The sequence below is a fragment of the Heptranchias perlo genome, unplaced genomic scaffold (genome assembly GCF_035084215.1).
Source record: "Heptranchias perlo isolate sHepPer1 unplaced genomic scaffold, sHepPer1.hap1 HAP1_SCAFFOLD_60, whole genome shotgun sequence".
Classification (NCBI taxonomy): domain Eukaryota; kingdom Metazoa; phylum Chordata; class Chondrichthyes; order Hexanchiformes; family Hexanchidae; genus Heptranchias; species Heptranchias perlo.
This window is the reverse complement of record NW_027139623.1, coordinates 2,847,006-2,864,898: the sequence shown is the minus strand read 5'-3', so window position 1 is coordinate 2,864,898 and position 17,893 is coordinate 2,847,006. Positions and strand designations below refer to the sequence as shown.

Here is a 17,893-nt window from a genome sequence, read left to right as displayed (position 1 = left end):
GGTCGTTTTCTTTTCATAGATTCAGGGAGACAATAATACTGGTGGAGAAACTCCGCGTCACAACTCAAACCCAACACTCGAGATTCTCCAATTCAGCTGGAATAAGGTGTTTGTAAACTGCTGAACCCGTCTGGGAGGGGATGTGTGGGGAGATAGAATCAGGTTTGGGACTGGAATGGAAAGAGACGGGTTGACTTGTTCTCGAAAGGACTGTATTTAGGCAGGAATATTAACGACTGTTAATTGTAACGTGGCTTATTTAAAAGCTCCGGGTTTCTTGGAATCCTTGAATATGAAGCCCGAGTCTGTAAGGGTTTGTGCGGAGCGCTGTGTTTCGGTTCTATTATCGATAAACGGTTTTAAATTGGCGGATGGAGAAAGCTGGTGCTGGAAGATCAGAGGCCGTTCTCTGCTGTCTGTCACTGATTCCTCCGCTCCCTCCCTCTCTGTTCCACCCCCCCCCCCCCACCCCATATGTAAACAAAGAGGGTAGGTGGACTGTAAACACGGTTTACTAGTCAACAAGACGGAAGGCGAGTAATGTTTCTGATTTCCTGGGCACCAGGCAATTCACTGTTACTTGTTTCTGTACAAAGTTACATTTCAGTGATTCCCCAGTGAGTTTGATGCGTTATGTAAATAATCCAACAACATAGAACAGAAACGGAGCGAAGCGCTGAATCCCACAGATGTGGAAAGGTTAGTCGAGCAGTTCTGGTGATGCTTCACGAGCCCAGCATGGCAAGTATTTTAAATAAATACAAGAAATCTGGTGATGTGTGGACTGGGGTCCATAAATCACCGTTTAAAGTCCCGGACTGTGGTCGGTGCCCTGACTCCAGTCCCATTAATACCTCATCTCGTCTACAACGAGAATAAAGCAGCTCAAAGCAACACCGGTAGCATGATATCTGCGTCTCCCTTCAGACAGTAACCAGCCCTTTCACACATACAGTGGGTGGCTCTGAAAAGAGCCTTTACATCGAGTTACATCGAAACTACGGCACAGAAACAGGCCATTCGGCCCAACTGGTCGATGCCGGCGTTAATGCTCCACACGAGGCTCCTCCCTCCCTAAGTCATCTAAATCTATCAGAATACCCTTCGATTCCTTTCTCCTCATGTGTATCTCTAGCTTCCCCTTAAACGCACCTGTTCTATTTGTCTGAACTACTGCTTGTGGTAGCGTTTTCCACATTCTAACCACTCTTTGGGCAAAGCAGTTTCTCCTGAATTCCCTTTTGGATTTATTAGCGACTATATTTATATTCATTACCTCGAGTTTTGGACTCCCCACATGTAGAAACATTTTCTCTATGTCTACCATATGAAACCCTAACGTAAGACCTCTATCAGGTCACCCCTCAGCCTTCTCTTTACCAGAGAAAACATCTCCAGTCTGATCAACATTTCCTCATCAGAATATTCTCTCATTTCTCTTGCCATGAGATTCATTTTTACACCTTCCCCAATCCCTCTCCGTCCTTTCTATAATATGAAGAACAGAACTGTGCACAATACTCCAAGTTTGGTCTAACCAAGCTCCCATACAAGTTTAAGATAATTTATTTGCTTTTCAATTCTATCTCTCAAGAAGTGATTCCTAGTGTTTGAGTTTCCTTTTTATGACCTTATTGAGCTGCGTTGCTACTTCTTTTAATTTGTATATCTGTACCACTAGATCCATTTGCTCCTCTATCCCGTTTAGACTCTTATAATCCAAACAGTGTGTGACCTCCTTATTCTTCATTCTGTAAGTTTATTAATGTCCTCTTGCATTTTGATGCATTCTTCCTTTGCATTTACTACATCCCCCAATTTGGTGTCGTCCACAAATTTTGGAATTCTACTTCCGATTCCCAAATCAAAATTGTTAATGTAAATTGTGAAGAACAGTGGTCCCAGCAACTGGAACATCACTTCCCACCTTTTGCCAGTTTGAGTAGCGACCCTTAACCTCTATTCTCAGTTTTCTGTTTTGTTGCCAACTTGCGATCCATTCTGCCACCTGTCCCCTGACTCCACGTGCTCTGAACTTAGCCATGAGTCTAAAATACGGTATCTTATCGAAGGCCTTCGGAAAATCCAAATAAATTGCATCTACTGCATTAAACTCGTATTCACTTTCTGTTCCTTCTTCAAAGATTTCAATAAGGTTGGTCCTGTCATTTCGGTTATCAGATTAAGTCGTGGCCACTTTACTTGCTTTTGGAGCTGACAATGCTAGTTTTCTTCGGCAGCATCACGGCCTGGATATCTGGCAACACCCTGAGCGATGGTCACCCGTCCCAGCAGCTTGTTGAGCTCCTTGTCGTTGCGGATGGCCAGCTGCAGGAGTCTGGGGATGATGGGGGTCTTGTTATCCCGGGCCGCGTTGCCGGCCAGCTCGAGGATTTCAGCCGTCAGATACTCGAGCACAGCAGCCAGATAGACCGGGGCTCCGGCACCCACACGTTCAGCGTAGTTCCCCTTTCGCAGGAGCCTGTGAACACGGCCCACAGGGAACTGCAGTCCGGCCCGGGATGAGCGAGGCTTGTCCTTAGACCGAGCTTTAACGCCGGTTTTTCCTCTTCCAGACAATTTCCACAATCTCACAAATACTTTCATGCAGAATAAAGAAATCTCCAGCACTCGCCCTTCTTATTCCTTCTGGAGGATTACAGTGGGGGCATTTGTGATGGGTCTCTCTCAGATTGTATACACTGCCCGCTCACCCTCACTGATATTCTATCTTTGAACTGCTGTAATATTGTCCTTTAGCAATATTGCTGCTCCCCCTACTTTCCCTACTTCTCTGTCCTTTCTAAAGATCTTATAGACTTGAACATTAAGCATCCATTCGTGCCCAGCTGGTAGTCAGGTCTCCGTAATCATTTAATATAATTATTTAACCTCACTGAATGGGTGATGCGGCCGATATCAGGTGAAGGATTACTGGCTGTTGTGTAATTTCCATTGATTGGGAGTTGGCGACATCGACTGGGCGGAGACGGGAACTGCAACAGAGCGAGAAAGGATCCGTCAGAAACCAGTTTCAATGAAGAACAAAATCCAACAGCCTGCAGTATCTGTTCAGGGTCTGCTGTTTATCAACTATTTTAGTATCATGCATTGTCAGCGATGGTGGTATAGTGGTGAGCATAGCTGCCTTCCAAGCAGTTGACCCGGGTTCGATTCCCGGCCATCGCAATTTAGTGTTCTTATTAGTTTGTTTCCTTCAGAAACTCTTAAGATTGCAATCGAATTTGATGCAGTTCAGTTGGTTATTGTTTCCAAAACATAAACGGGTGTAATTGTAGCAAAATGTTTTCAACCTAGATTTATTTTCCCTATCGAAGAAATAGAGGGAAACATGCTGGAAATAGTGAGCGACAAAGGGTCCAATGAGAGTGAGGAAGGCAAGGTTTTTGAAATATAAGAGTAAGGAAGTCTTGCTGCAGTTGTACTATGAGGAGATATTGTGTAAAATTGGCCTATATTCTGTGGAGTTTAGAAGAATGAGACGTGATCTCATTGAAATGTATGACATTCTTAGACGGCTTGACAGGGTCGATGCTGAGAGGCTGATTCCCCTGGCTGGAGAGTCAAGAACTGGAGCTCATAATCACAAGATAAGGGGTCGGCCATTTAGGATCGACATGAGGAAAAATGTCGTCACTCAAAGGGTTGTGAATCTTTGGATTTCTCTACAGAGGACTGTGGATGCTCAATGGTTGAGTATATTCAAAGCTGAGATCGATAGATTTTTGGAATCTAGGAGAATCAAGGCATATGGGGATCGGGCGGGAAAGTGGAGTTGAGGTCGAAGATCTGCCCTGATCTGATTGAGTGGCGGAGCAGGCTCGAGGGGCCGTATGGGCTACTCCTGCTCCTATTTCTTATGTTCTTATCTAGAGAGCCGTATATCCAATTGTGCTGATGAAACTAAGCTAGGTGGCAACGTAAATATTATAGATGGGAGCGGAAAGTTGCAAAGGGACATTGATAGATAAAGTGAGTGGGTGAAACTGTGGCAGATGGAGTTCAACGTGGGGAAGTGTGAGGTCAATCGCTTTCGACCATAAAAAGATAGATATATTTTCTAAATGGGAAGAAACGAGGAACTGTGGATGAGCAAAGGGATTTATAAGACCAAGTACAGAATTCACGAAAAGGTGCAAAAATAAGTTAAAATGATAATGGAATTTTGATCTTTATCTCCAGGGATCTGGAATAAAAAGGAGTGGAAGTTGTGTCACAGTTATACAGAACTCTGGTTAGAGCTCATTTCGAGTACTGTGTTCAGTTCTGGGCACCGCACCTCTGGCAGGATAAGAACATTAGAAATATGATCAGGAATAGGCTTCACGGCCCCTCGAGCCTGCTCCACCATTCCATAGTTCATGGCTGAATTTGTACCTCAACTCCACTTTACCGCCCTATCCCCATATCCCTTCACTGCCTTGCCAAAAAATCTATCAAATTCAATCTTGAATACACTCAACGACTGTGCATCCGCAGCCCTCTGGGGTGGAGAGAACAGCATCAATGAAGATAAACAGAATGCAATGAAATGTGTCATACAGTTACATCTCGCTGCTCTGTCTGCTCATTTTGATCGCTACTTCCCTGCAGAGGGATTTGAAAATTTGATGGAAAAGTGTTGGGTGAAACTTGCTTTTGCTTTCGAAAATCCTGAATCAATAATGAAGACCAACTTGTTCACACTGATAAGATACTTTTTAAATGTTCTGCCTGTGAGAAGAGCTTTAAAAGAAAAAGTGATCTGCTGACACACCAACGCACTCACACTCGGGAGAGGCCGTTCACCTGCTCCGTGTGTGGGAAGGGATTCACTCGGTCATCCAGCCTACTGATACACCAGCGAGTTCACACTGGGGAGAGGCTGTTCACCTGCTCCGTGTGTGGGAAGAGTTTCACTCGATCATCCCACCTGCTGAGACATCAGCAAGTTCACATCGGGGAGAGGCCATTCACCTGCTCCCTGTGCAGGAAGGGATTCGCTCAGTCATCCACCCTGCTGACACACCAGCGAGTTCACACTGGGGAGAGGCCATTTATCTGCTCCGTGTGTGGGAAGGAATTCACTTGTTCATCCGGCCTCATTGAACACCAACTTGTTCACATTGATAAGAGACCCTTTAAATGTTCGAACTGTGAGAAGAGCTTTAAAAGAACATGGGATCTGCTGAGACATGAACGTATTCACACTGGGGAGAGGCCGATCACCTGCTCCGTGTGTGGGATGGGATTCACTCAATCATCCCACCTGCTGAGTCACCAGCGAGTTCACATGTGACTGCAGGGGTTGGATTCTGCTGTTATTGCTGATGTTAATCACATCCAGGACTGAACCATGTTCATTCTGACAGTTGGGGTTTGTTTCTGATGTTAATAATCCCTTTAACTGGGCTGGCGTTTAATATTCTGTACAAGTGTCAAATAAATCAGCTTTCTTTGAAACACAGTGTGTCTAGTCCTTGATATCTCGATGATAAGACAAGGTGATTGAGGACTTATGATGAAGTGAGTGGAATCCATCTTAGAACTGAGTTCCTCCACCTTTTCAAAAGATGGATCTACAAATGTCCAACTCTGACAGGACAGAAAAATCTATTATATCACACGGTCCACTTCAATCAGGCTGAGCAGATTTCCACTACCCTTGTATGAAAAATAATTTCCCGATTTCACTCCAAGACACCCGAGCTCTAAATTTAAGTTTATGTCCTCTTGTTCTGGATTCACCGACCAGAGAAAATAGTTTATATTTCTACCCTATCGAATCCATTTATAATTTTAAATACCTGGATCAGATCACCCCTCAACCTTCTAAACTCAAGGGAATGCAAACCAAGTTTATGCAACCGGTCCTTATAATTGAACCCTTCAAGCCCCAGTGTCATTCTCGTGAATCTGCACTGTCCCCCCTCCAAGGCCAATATATCCAATATGTCCCAGCACTGACTGTGTGTACAACAGGACAGAGTGTTTCAGCACTGACTGTGTGTAAAACAGGACTGGGTGTCCCTGCATTGGCTGTGTGTATAACAGGACTGAGTGTCCCAGCACTGACTGTGTGTATAACATAACTGAGTGTCCCAGCACTGACTGTGTGTATAACAGGACTGAGTGACCCAGCACTGACTGTGTGTATAATATAACTGAGTGTCCCAGCACTGACTGTGTGTATAACAGGACTGAGTGTCCCAGCACTGACTGTGTGTATAACAGGACTGAGTGTCCCAGCATTGACTGTGTGTATAACAGGACTGAGTGTTTCAGCACTGACTCTGTGCATAACAGGACTGAGTGTCCCAGCATTGACTGTGTGTATAACAGGACTGAGTGTCCCAGCACTGAATGTGTGTAGAACAGGACTGGGTGTCCCAGCACAGACTGTGTTGATAGCAGGAAAGGGTGTCCCAGCATTGACTGTGTATAACAGGACTGAGTGTCCCAGCACTGAATGTGTATAACAGGACTGAGTTTCCCAGCATTGACTGTGTGTATAACAGGACTGAGTGTCCCAGCACTGACTGTGTGTATAATAAGACTGAGTGTCCCAGCACTGACTGTGTGTATAACAGGTCTGAGTGTCCCAGCACTGACTGTGTGTATAATAAGACTGAGTGTCCCAGCACTGACTGTGTGTATAACAGGACTGGGTGTCCCAGCACTGACTGTGTGTATAACAGAACTGAGTGTCCCAGCACTGACTGTGTGTATAACATGACTGGGTGTCCCAGCACTGACTGTGTGAAGAACAGGACTGAGTGTCCCCGCACTGACTGTGTGTATAACAGGACTGACTGTCCCAGCATTGATTTTGTGAATAACAGGACTGGGTGTCCCAGCACTGACTGTGTGTATAACAGAACTGAGTGTCCCAGCACTGACTGTGTGTATAACAGGACTGGGTGTCCCAGCACTGACTGTGTGTATAACAGGTCTGAGTGTCCCAGCATTGACTGTGTGTATAACAGAACTGAGTGTCTCAGCACTGACTGTGTGTATAACAGGACTGGGTGTCCCAGCACTGACTGTGTGTATAACAGATCTGAGTGTCCCAGCATTGACTGTGTGTATAACAGAACTGAGTGTCTCAGCACTGACTGTGTGTATAACAGGATTGAGTGTCACAGCATTGACTGTGTGTACAAGAGGACTGAGTGTCCCAGCACTGACTGTGTGTATAACAGGACTGAGTGTCCCGGCAATGAATGTGTGTATAACAGGACTGGTTGTCCCAGCACTGACTGTGTGTATAACAGGACTGAGTGTCCCAGCACTGACTGTGTGTATAACAGAATTGAGTATCTCAGCACTGACTGTGTGTATAACAGGACGGAGTATCCCAGCACTGACTGTGTGTATAACAGGACTGAGTGTCCCAGCACTGACTGTGTGTATAACAGAATTGAGTATCTCAGCACTGACTGTGTGTATAACAGGACGGAGTATCCCAGCACTGACTGTGTGTATAACAGGACTGAATGTCCCAGCAGTGATTGTGTGTATAACAGAATTGAGTATCCCAGCACTGACTGTGTGTATAACAGGACGGAGTATCCCAGCATTGACTGTGTGTATAACAGGACTGAGTGTCCCGGCAATGAATGTGTGTATAACAGGACTGAGCGTTCCAGCACTGACTGTGTGTATAACAGGACTGAGTGACCCAGCAATGGTTGTGCGTAGAGTGTACATGGGCTGTGGGAGGAGATAAATGGGTTGGGTAGAATCCATGATAGGTTGGAGTGACATGGGGTTGTTGGTGGAGATTAAATCGGTTGGAGGATGTTGCAGAGATAGGGAGGGGGCGAGGACCATGGAGGGATTTGAAAACGAGGACGAGGATCTTAAAATCGAGGCATTGCTGGACCGGGAGCCAATGTAGTAACACACGAACAGAAACTTACGGTTCACTGCCCGGCAGACAGGTGGGGAAGACATTGATGTCCGCGGGGGAACAGTCAGGGTCACAGCAGCAGTTGAGGTCGCAGACTCCGCCAGTCAGGTCACAGGTACAAATGGGAACGGCTGGAACAAGACACACACAGTGAGATCTTACAACAGAGCACGGACGGTCTCAAAGACCACCTCCCTCCCTTGTTTGAATCCACGATCACCGTCTTCACCATCTCCCAAAATCAATCTGCAGACTTATCCTCCCACTGCTTTCTACTCACCGAATTACAGCTTCCAGATACCCAGCACAACCCACTTAATAAATAATAATAATTATGGAGAGAATAGAGAAGCTGCGATTACTCTCTTTGGAGCAGAGAAGGTTCAGGGGAGATTTACCAGAATGGTCCCGGGGATGAGGCACTTCAGTTACCGGGAGAGACTGGAGGAGCTGGGATTGTTCTCCTTGGAGCAGAGACGGTTAAGGGGAGATTTAATCGAGGGGTTGAAAATGAGGAGGGGTTTTGATGGAGTCGATGGGGAGAAACTGTTGCCACTGGCGGGAGGGTCGGTAACCAGAGGACACAGATTGAAGGGAATTGGGAAAAGAGCCAGAGGGAGATGAGGAGAATGTTTTTAGGCAGCGAGTTGTTCTGATCTGGAATTCACTGCCTGAAAGGGCGGTGGGAGCAGATTCAATAATAACTTTCAAAAGGGAATCGGGTCAATCCTTGAAGGGGGGAAATTTGCGGGACTGTGGGGAAAGAGCAGGGGGAGTGGGACTAATGGGATCGCTCTTTCACAGGGCCGGCACAGGCGCGATGGGCCGAGCGGCCTCTTTCACAGGGCCGGCACAGGCGCGATGGGCCGAGCGGCCTCTTTCACAGGGCCGGCACAGGTGCGATGGGCCGAGCGGCCTCTCTCTGTGCTGTTTGATTCTCGCTCACTTTTGGGCTCCGACCCACGGCCCGTTTGACGGGGAGGCGGGAGAGTGACTCCCCCCCGAGCCCAGCTCGACACCGGGCGCTGCCAGAGTGGAGATTCACGGGGCCCGCAGGAGGCCCCGAAGAACTCCGGCGGTCTCCCCCCCCCCTCTCAGGCCACTCCCGGGTGCGGGCCCTCCCTCTGTCGGCCTCGCCCCCGCCCACAGCAGCGCCCGCCCGAGGACGCCAGCGTCATCCTCCCGGCGTCGGCCGGTTGCTAGGGGAACGCGGCACAGGGAAAGCGCGGAGCATGCGCGGCGTCCCTGCGGCCGATGCGGCACGTACGCGTCGTGACATCAGCGCGCAAATGTGAGTGACGCCGCAGCGTGTCACGTGATGTGAGTCAGCCCAGGAGCATGGGGGGAGGGGAGAGCTGTCAATCAAAGGACCCGGAGTCAACACTCACTGCGCACAGAATTTGTTTAAAAATGCAAAATCTGCAAGAATGAAATCCAAATAGAATTGAATAAAAAAAGGAAAAAACTGTAAATGCAAAATTCGGAATTAAAAGCAGAAATGTCCAAACTCACATCAGGCTGATGGTCTGGGTCCTCCCGCCACAATCAGTCTTCTTAACCTGAGGCATCGGATGAGCAGAATGTTTGAATGTAACATTTTTAATGCAGAGGGTGCTGGATTTATGGAATGGACCAGCGAGGGAGGCAGTGGGGCCTGATTGTATCAGCAAATTCCAGAGAGTTGGCTAAGCACCTGAAAGCGGGTACTTTGGGATATGACAGCCGAGAAATTGAGATCTTTAATTTTTTTTTGAACATGTGCACTAGTTTTTAGTGATTGGTGTACCTGTGCACCTAAATCCCTTTACTCTTCTACGGTCACTAGATTTTCACCATGAAGAAAATACTCCTATTTCTCACCTGGTGCCTGCAATAGATGCTCTTTGTATAACTCCCCACATCTTTACTGTCCGTCTGTATTTCCACTGTTCACTGTCCAGTACAAACAGCCACGGTGAGACAGTTTTTTTTTGATATTTCAAAATAGTCTTTATTGCATAAAATTTATGGATCCACACAGTTCAATGTAAATATCACAGTTACAATTCAAAACAATACAATACAGATCAGACACACTACCATTCCATCATTACAATTCAAAACAATACAATACAATACAGATCATACACACTACCATTCCATTATTACAATTCAACACAATACAATACAGATCGTACACACTACCATTCCATTATTACAATTCAAAACAACACAATACAAATCGTACACACTACGATCTCACCATTACAATCCGAAACACAATACATATCTTCAAATACGTGCTGTACAATACAAGGTGAAATGGCCTTACACAGTGGCCTTTCCCCATAGAGCCTTTGTTTAAGCCGGAGCGTGCCTCAGTGCGTCCCACAGCTTGTAATCCTGGACCTTGGAGTGTCCCAGTCGGCAACACTCGGTCGTGGATAGCTCCTGCAGTTGGAAGACCAGCAAGTTTCGGGCCGACAAAAGGGCCTCCTTCACCGAGTTGATGGTCTTCCAGCAGCAGTTGATATCTGTTTTGGTGTGCGTCCTGGGGAACTACTCATAGGGCACAGGGTCCTGTGTTACCAATCTGTTGGGGATGAACTGGGACAGATACCAACGCATCTCTCTCCACACCTTCTGCGCCAAGGGAAAGTCCACCAGGAGATGGACGATGGCCTTGTCTCTGCTGCAGCCTCGAGTGCAGTCCACGGTAGTGATGAGATGCTGTGCGCAGGAAAGACTGTATTGGGATGGCCCTTTTCACCATCATCCAAGCTACATTCTGGTGCCTGTTAGTCAGTTCCGGTGACGTGACGTTCCACTAAATGGTTTAGCCCGCCTTTTGGGGGAACTTCCCGATTGGATCCACCCTCTCATTTACCTGCAGGAGCCTCAGAACATTCCGTGCCGTCCACTGTCTGACGGCCTTATGATGGAAAGGGTTCCCCTTCAAGAACTTTTCCAAAGGTGGTGGGGTACGGGCCAACTGGGCGGGACGTCCTGCATCTGCTCGGCCAGCGTGGCCAGACACAACCTTCTCAGTGTGGGGACTGTCACTACCTTTAGTATCAAACCCCAAACTTACTCCATTTGATTACACGGCTTGCGGTTGTAACAGACAGAGCTGCAGCGTTTCAATTTACACTCATCTGAAGTTCCCTTGAACCACCCCTTTATATAACTATCTTGGCTCAAATTTAGAATCTGACTACTTTCTATGAGATTTAAACCTTTGTTGATCCGGGTCAGTAAAAATTCTCCGAACATCTTCAGCTGGTGGGAACTCGAGGGTCTCGGTGGACAAGGCGGCCAATCAGTGATTCGGGCCAATCAGTGATTCTGGCACTGGACACATTTCCCTCTTTAATTCGGCCTTTTGTTTGGAAGAGCCCTGGACTATGATGGGTGTAAACCTTAATCTTCTGACCTCCAATGATGTGGAGGGAATTAGAGAGGGCGCAATACATTGGAAGTACCTGCCTTGCTCATTCTGTGTAGTTCAGCTCAGCTCCCTGGAAAGGAGTCGATGTAAAATTAATGGGATTGGTCTCAGCATGATGGACCCACCCAAGCATGGCGACGGAACTCTCAGATCGGGAACGGGGATAAAGGGCACAGTCCTTTGTATAATGGGGGCGGCAAGCATCGGACCAATAAGAAGTCTAGAATTAAGGGTGGGGATGATGTTGGAGTGGCTCTCTGTCACTGCCGTTCAACTCCCGCTCGAAGTAGCCCATACAGGGGAGCGGCAATTTCCATTTAGTCAGAGATAAAATCCCCACACAACCTGTCATACCCAGAAAAAAAGTGCAGGGAGGTCTCATCTGTGGGCCGTGCTAAGGAGGTGATAACCTTGACTTTATCCTGGTTCACAGACCGGGACCATGCGTCTGGGATGAAACCAAGGAAATTGATCTGCGATTCCGGAACCAGTTCCAGTGAGTAAACATTGCTGCACAGCAGCTCAGAGAGGAAACGATCTCCGGAACTCCCCACTGGAGTTTGAAAATACGTTAATATTTTACCAGTTAGTAACGGTCCGGGTGTTGGTCCATTATTATTCTGTTCTGGTCAAAACAAATGTCCCAATGAACAGGACGCTGTCTGACCCTGACAGCTCACCCTCAGTCCATCCCACCGGGCAGTGTGTTTGATGGGAAATAATCATCAACCGAAAATGAGGATTTGATTTTATTCATTTCAGGATTAAACATTTAATATTGAAACGATATTATTTCCAGACTAATAACAGCAAAGCGTTTCATGTTAGACTCGCATCTTGCATCATTTCACAACACCACATTTGTCGGCTAAAATATAATTCCTGTCTGGTATTTACAAATTCATTTGAAGTATTGGATTGATATCAGTTACTTCAGTGAACTTATTGATGTCAATGGATAGTACAATCAGGCGCGGTGAATAACGGGCGCCCGATCCGCTACCGCCCGTCTACTCCACTGCCAAACCGGAAAATCTACTCTAATTAATCTTTATTTAATTTCTGATGAAAAGTCTTCAGACGTTTCTATGATTTAACTAATCTAACAATTAGATTCAGTGGGTATTTCACCCCGTTCTTCAGCTCCTCTCTGAATTTAGTCTGGGTCACAGCATAAATACACGTGTTGGTGCAGGAACTGAGAAGTTGAAGCATGAATCCGACTGACTCAATGTCACTGGCCGGATAGTACTGGGCGTTTGTTATACGCAGAGAGATAAAATAAAAAATGAATGTGCTCCATAACAATATAAAACTGCCTGATATACTGAAGAGTAAAATGATGGATTTCCTTCGGTTCTCAATCTCTGGATCCTTCTGATTTTCTCCATTGCTGCGGCCCCGGAGTCCCCTGCGGACTCTACTGGCCGATAAAATGTGCCTGGCGGTGAGAACATTGAACAGCAATATCAGAATGAATGGGAGACAAGGCATTAACACAAGATTAAACAAATCAAAGGCTTCCCATGCGGGTGAAGTAAAAAAGGCCGTTTTCCAGACACAACCCCGGGGTACATTGTCCATTATATATTCCGGACCAAATACAAAGTACCAGGGAATGTTCAGTAAACAGCTCAGCGCACTCACCACCGCGATAAAAGCAGCCGCCGTTTTCTCGGTGCAATATTTTGTTTTCAGCTTCTGACAACAAATGGCCACAAATCGATCAAAGGTGAAAATCACTGTGAACCAGACAGAGGCCGCTGTGGCTGCTACACTCAGGATGACAATGAGACGGCACACGGGGGTAATGGTCAAAAATGAAACTGGGAAATAAATATCAGCAATGCGCTTCATTATGACATCAGTGATAACGACGAGGAGATCGGCCGCCGCCATTCCCACCAGGTAGCGAGTGATACATTTGGAGAGTCCGCACTTTCCTCGGGACAGGATCACAATCGCCACCAAGTTAACTGTAAGAGAGAGAAACGGAAGGAGAGAAATTACTGATCAGACTTGGAGACAAAGGTGCAGTTTGAAAGGATCTGGGGTGAAATTTCCAGCTTTGTTGCTGCATCAAATGTTGGAAACTGGTTAACAGACCTGGGCAGGGCTTTCGGGCAGAGAATTGTTTTTAAACACAACTGTCAGTAATCAATTGGGAAATTGATACAGGAAGTAAATAAAGTGAGCATCGCATTACCTGGAAGAGCCGAGTGAGGGCGCAGTTCCAGCGGGAAAGGGAAAAGTGGCTTCATGTGCCGATTACATCCGGTTTTGCGTTCCAGACAGAAGGGAAAGTGATCCATGGTCGAGAAGGGACACGGGAAGATGCATCTGGTTTGTTGCTCTGGGCGGAGAGAGACGACAGGGGCTCGCACAAAACGGGAAAGACCGAGATCCGCCACGGTGACTTTTAGATTTCGGATCGGACTGGAAGAGGCAGCTGGAGACGGAGGCAGTGAGTGAGATTGGGAGGGTGACAAAAAAAGGACATGGAGGTGGTGGAGGGGAGTCAGCAGCATATGATTTGGAAAACGGGTCAACTGAAGCAAACGGGTGAGGAGACAGAGGATTCAGTGCAGTGGGAGGAGAGGCTGAGATTCACAGGGAGAGACTGCAGCAGAGTGTTGGAGGAAATCGAATCGATAGGTCCCAGTAACACAATCCAATTACGAAGTTCAACCATTATTTTTGAGTGATTATTGTATGCACTCTCTCTGCTCTCTTTCTCAAAGCCGCTTTTCACATCCGAGTAAATCCTAACATCCTGCGCCTGCTTTCTCTTCACCAGCCCCATGTTCCAACGATCGTGTTCTTAATGTCAGTTTGATAAATGGTTAAGTCTCTGTGAACGGTTTAATATTTCTACAGATCATCCCGTTCTCCACCTGTTCACCTACACTGCTCACTTCATCGACAATGCATGGGATAAACAGAGTCGAATGCCTCTTCCAGATTTTATTCAAAATAAATTAAATTCCTATAACTGTAATTAAAAAGTACAGCGTTAGATGGCGGCATTGTTCAATTAACGAAACGCCAAAACGACCGCTGCTGCTGAAGATCTAAAGATAAATAGAAGGGCTCATGATTCCAACAGATAAAACGGAAACTGATACAACACAACATCAAAACATTGCATTTTACAGTGAATTCATCCTCAGTGAAGCAGAGAATGAGATGTGAAAGAATCAGCAGCAAACACAGTTCAGTAACCAAACATTTGATGCGGCGTCAGATATACACAGAATGAAATAATATTTCATAACTGTGATAGCCAATAAATACATTGAAATCCCAGTTAAACTGAAACATGTTATTGGGGAGGGAGGACATTGCGCTGCCTCCTTGTAAAACTGAGACCGTGAGCTGTCTCATTATCAATCACTGAAAACACATTGATGAAAAAATATTCCAGGACAGGTTAGTTCCAAAACATGAAACTGTTAACAGCTCCTGATGGCCTGATACCAGCTCTTAGCCCAGACACCTGATTCCAATACATTCAGTACAGAGAATAATCCAGTAACAATGCCAGGTTTGGATATCCAAGATCGTAACATCTGTCATGCAGCTGCTACAAGAAAAAAGAGCAGTCACTTCGCACAGAACAGTCCACTGTGTAATACATGATGGAAGAAAAAAGAATGCCAAGTACAGCAGCAGAGTTAATATCGATTAACACCATTAAGAGCTGAGATAATGGCTTACCTGGAACTCCAATGGCTGCAAGAACAGGATAATAAATGCATTCTATCGGATACATTACTGAATATCCCATTTCTTTGAGAAGCAGTGACTTCTGTTGGCATGAAAACCGCAGCTCCGGCAGGCAGTCTGAGTGGATTCATTATAGCGATCCCTGATTTATACAGGGGGTAAATCTCCACTGACACGGTTATACCCCTGATCATTGCTATTCGTTACAGTCATTTGAACAAACACATTACATCAGCAGCTTTGGCTCCGATGTAAATGATGATGTGGGTAAATCAAAAACATCTCAAAGTCCAGGGCATTATCTTAATGAGACCTCTCTCAGGAATAAAGTTAAAAGCACTGCTCAGAAAGGACTGGTCCAACAACAATGAGCGGCTTCATTTACAGTTTTCATATAATTGTATTGATCATGTTCACTCCTGCCGATTCATTAAAACATTTTACCGATTTCTCCACATTGTACATTGAATCCAGGTACAAAAGCAAACCCGTTTCACTCAGTTCCTGCAGGTTCCCAGTTGAAATAGGGATTTTGAGTCTCTGACACGAAGACAGCCTCTAAAAGGGACCCCATCCTTTCAGGCAGTGTTTCGCAACCTCTGTTCAAAAAAAATATCCTTCTCATTTCCCCTCTAGTTGTTTTGCCAATTATTTTAAACCTATGACCTCTGGTTACCAATCCAGTTGCCAGAGTACACAGTTTTCACTATTCGCTCAATAAAAAACTCTCATTATTTTGAACACCTCTATTAGGTCTCCCCGTAACCTTCCCTGATCTAAGGAGAACAATCCCAGCTTCTCCAATCCCTCCACATAACTGAAGTCACTCATCCCTGGCATCACCCTGGTAAATCTCCTTTGTACCCTCTCCAAGGCCTTGACATCCTTCTTAAACTGTGGTGCGCAGTGTTGTACACAATACTCCAGCTGAGGCCTAACCAGTCTTTGGTAAAGATTTAACATGACTTCCCTATTTGTGTATTCAATGCCACTATTTACAAACCCATGTATCCCATACGCTTTCTTAAGCGCCTTATCAACTTGTCCTGCCACTTTCAAAGATTTGTGAATACACGCCCCCAGGTCCCTCTGCTCTTCCACCAACCTCAAAATAATATATTGAGTTACATAGAAACTACAGCACAGAAACAGGCCATTCGGCCCAATTGGTTTATGCCAGCCTTCATGCTCCACACGAGCCTCCTCCCTCCCTACTTCATCTAACCCTGTCAGGATACCTTATTCCTTTCTCCCTCTTGTGCTTATTTAGCTTCCCCTTTAATGCATCTACGTTATTTGCCTCAACCACTCCCTGTGACAGCGTATTCTTGCCACTCTTTGGATAAATAAGTTTCTCCTGAATTCCCTGATTGGATTTTTTAAAATTTATTCGTTCATGGGATGTGGGCGTCGCTGGCAAGGCCGGCATTTATTGCCCATCCGTAATTGCCCTTGAGAAGGTGGTGGTGAGCCGCCTTCTTGAACCGCTGCAGTCCGTGTGGTGACGGTTCTCCCACAGTGCTGTTAGGAAGGGAGTTCCAGGATTTTGACCCAGCGACGATGAAGGAACGGCCGATATATTTCCAACTCGGGATGGTGTGTGACTCGGAGAGGAACGTGCAGGTGGTGATGTTCCCATGTGCCTGCTGCTCTTGTCCTTCTAGGTGGGAGAGGTCGCGGGTTTGGGAGGTGCTGTCGAAGAAGCCTTGGCGAGTTGCTGCAGTGCATCCTGTGGATGGTACACACTGCAGCCACAGTGCGCCGGTGGTGAAGGGAGTGAATGTTTAGGGTGGTGGATGGGGTGCCAATCAAGCGGGCTGCTTCATCTTGGATGGTGTCGAGCTTCTTGAGTGTTGTTGGAGCTGCACTCATCCAGGCAAGTGGAGAGTATTCCATCACACTCCTGACTTGTGCCTTGTAGATGGTGGAAAGGCTTTGGGGAGACTTCCCTTATATTTATGAACTCTAATTTTGGCCTCCCTCACAAGAGGAAACATTTTGTCTACACTTCCAAACCTTATCACGATCTGAGGAAAGAGTCCCAGCGTGTTCATCCTTTCCTGATCAGGATAGCCTCTCAGTTCTGGTATCATCCTTGGGAATCTTTTTTGCACCGGCTCCAATGCATCTATATCCTTCCTGTAATATGGAGACCAGAACTGTACACAATACTCCAATTGTGGCCTTGCCAAGGCTCCATACAAGTTCAGCACAACTTCTTTGCTTATCAATGCTATCCCTCTAGAATTGTACCCCACAGCTTGATTTGCCTTTTTAACCTGCGTCGCTACTTTTAATGATATGTGTATTTGTGCTCCAATACTTCATTAAAATTTCAAAATCTACTTTATTTCTTAAAATTTAAGGGTACACACATTTCAATGTAAATGTCACAATTACCTTTCAAAACAATACAGATCGTGCACACTATGACCTCATTACCTCAATTGAAAACACTGTCCATATCTTCGAGTACATTCTGTACAATACAAGGTGAAATGGCCTTACACAGTGGCCTTTACTCATAAAGCCTTTGTGTAGGCTGCAACTCACTTCAGTGCGTCCCTCAGCACATAACCCTGGACCTTGGAGTGTGCCAGTCGGCATCACTCGGTGTGGACAGCTCCGTCAGCTGGAAGACCAGCAGGTTTCTGGCAAACAAAAGAGCCTCCTTCACCGAGTTGATGGTCTTCCAGCAGCAGTTGATATCTCTCTCGGTGTGCATCCCGGGGAACTGCCCGTAGAGCACGGCGTCCTGTGTTACTGAGGTGTTGATGATAACATAAGAACATAAGAAATAGGAGCAGGAGTAGGCCAATCGGCCCCTC

General features: G+C 46.1%; 1 non-coding gene and 2 pseudogenes across 1 annotated transcript; 2 read left to right on the top strand and 1 right to left on the bottom strand.

The window, feature by feature from the left end:
* The window catches only part of LOC137316718 (zinc finger protein 229-like), a 346,515-nt pseudogene that overhangs the window by 85,025 nt on the left and 243,597 nt on the right, over positions 1 to 17,893 (top strand).
* Positions 2,199 to 2,607, bottom strand: LOC137316685 (histone H2A-like; annotated as a pseudogene).
* On the top strand, positions 3,118 to 3,189 carry trnag-ucc (transfer RNA glycine (anticodon UCC)). Its single transcript has one exon. It is a non-coding gene; the product is annotated as a tRNA-Gly (tRNA).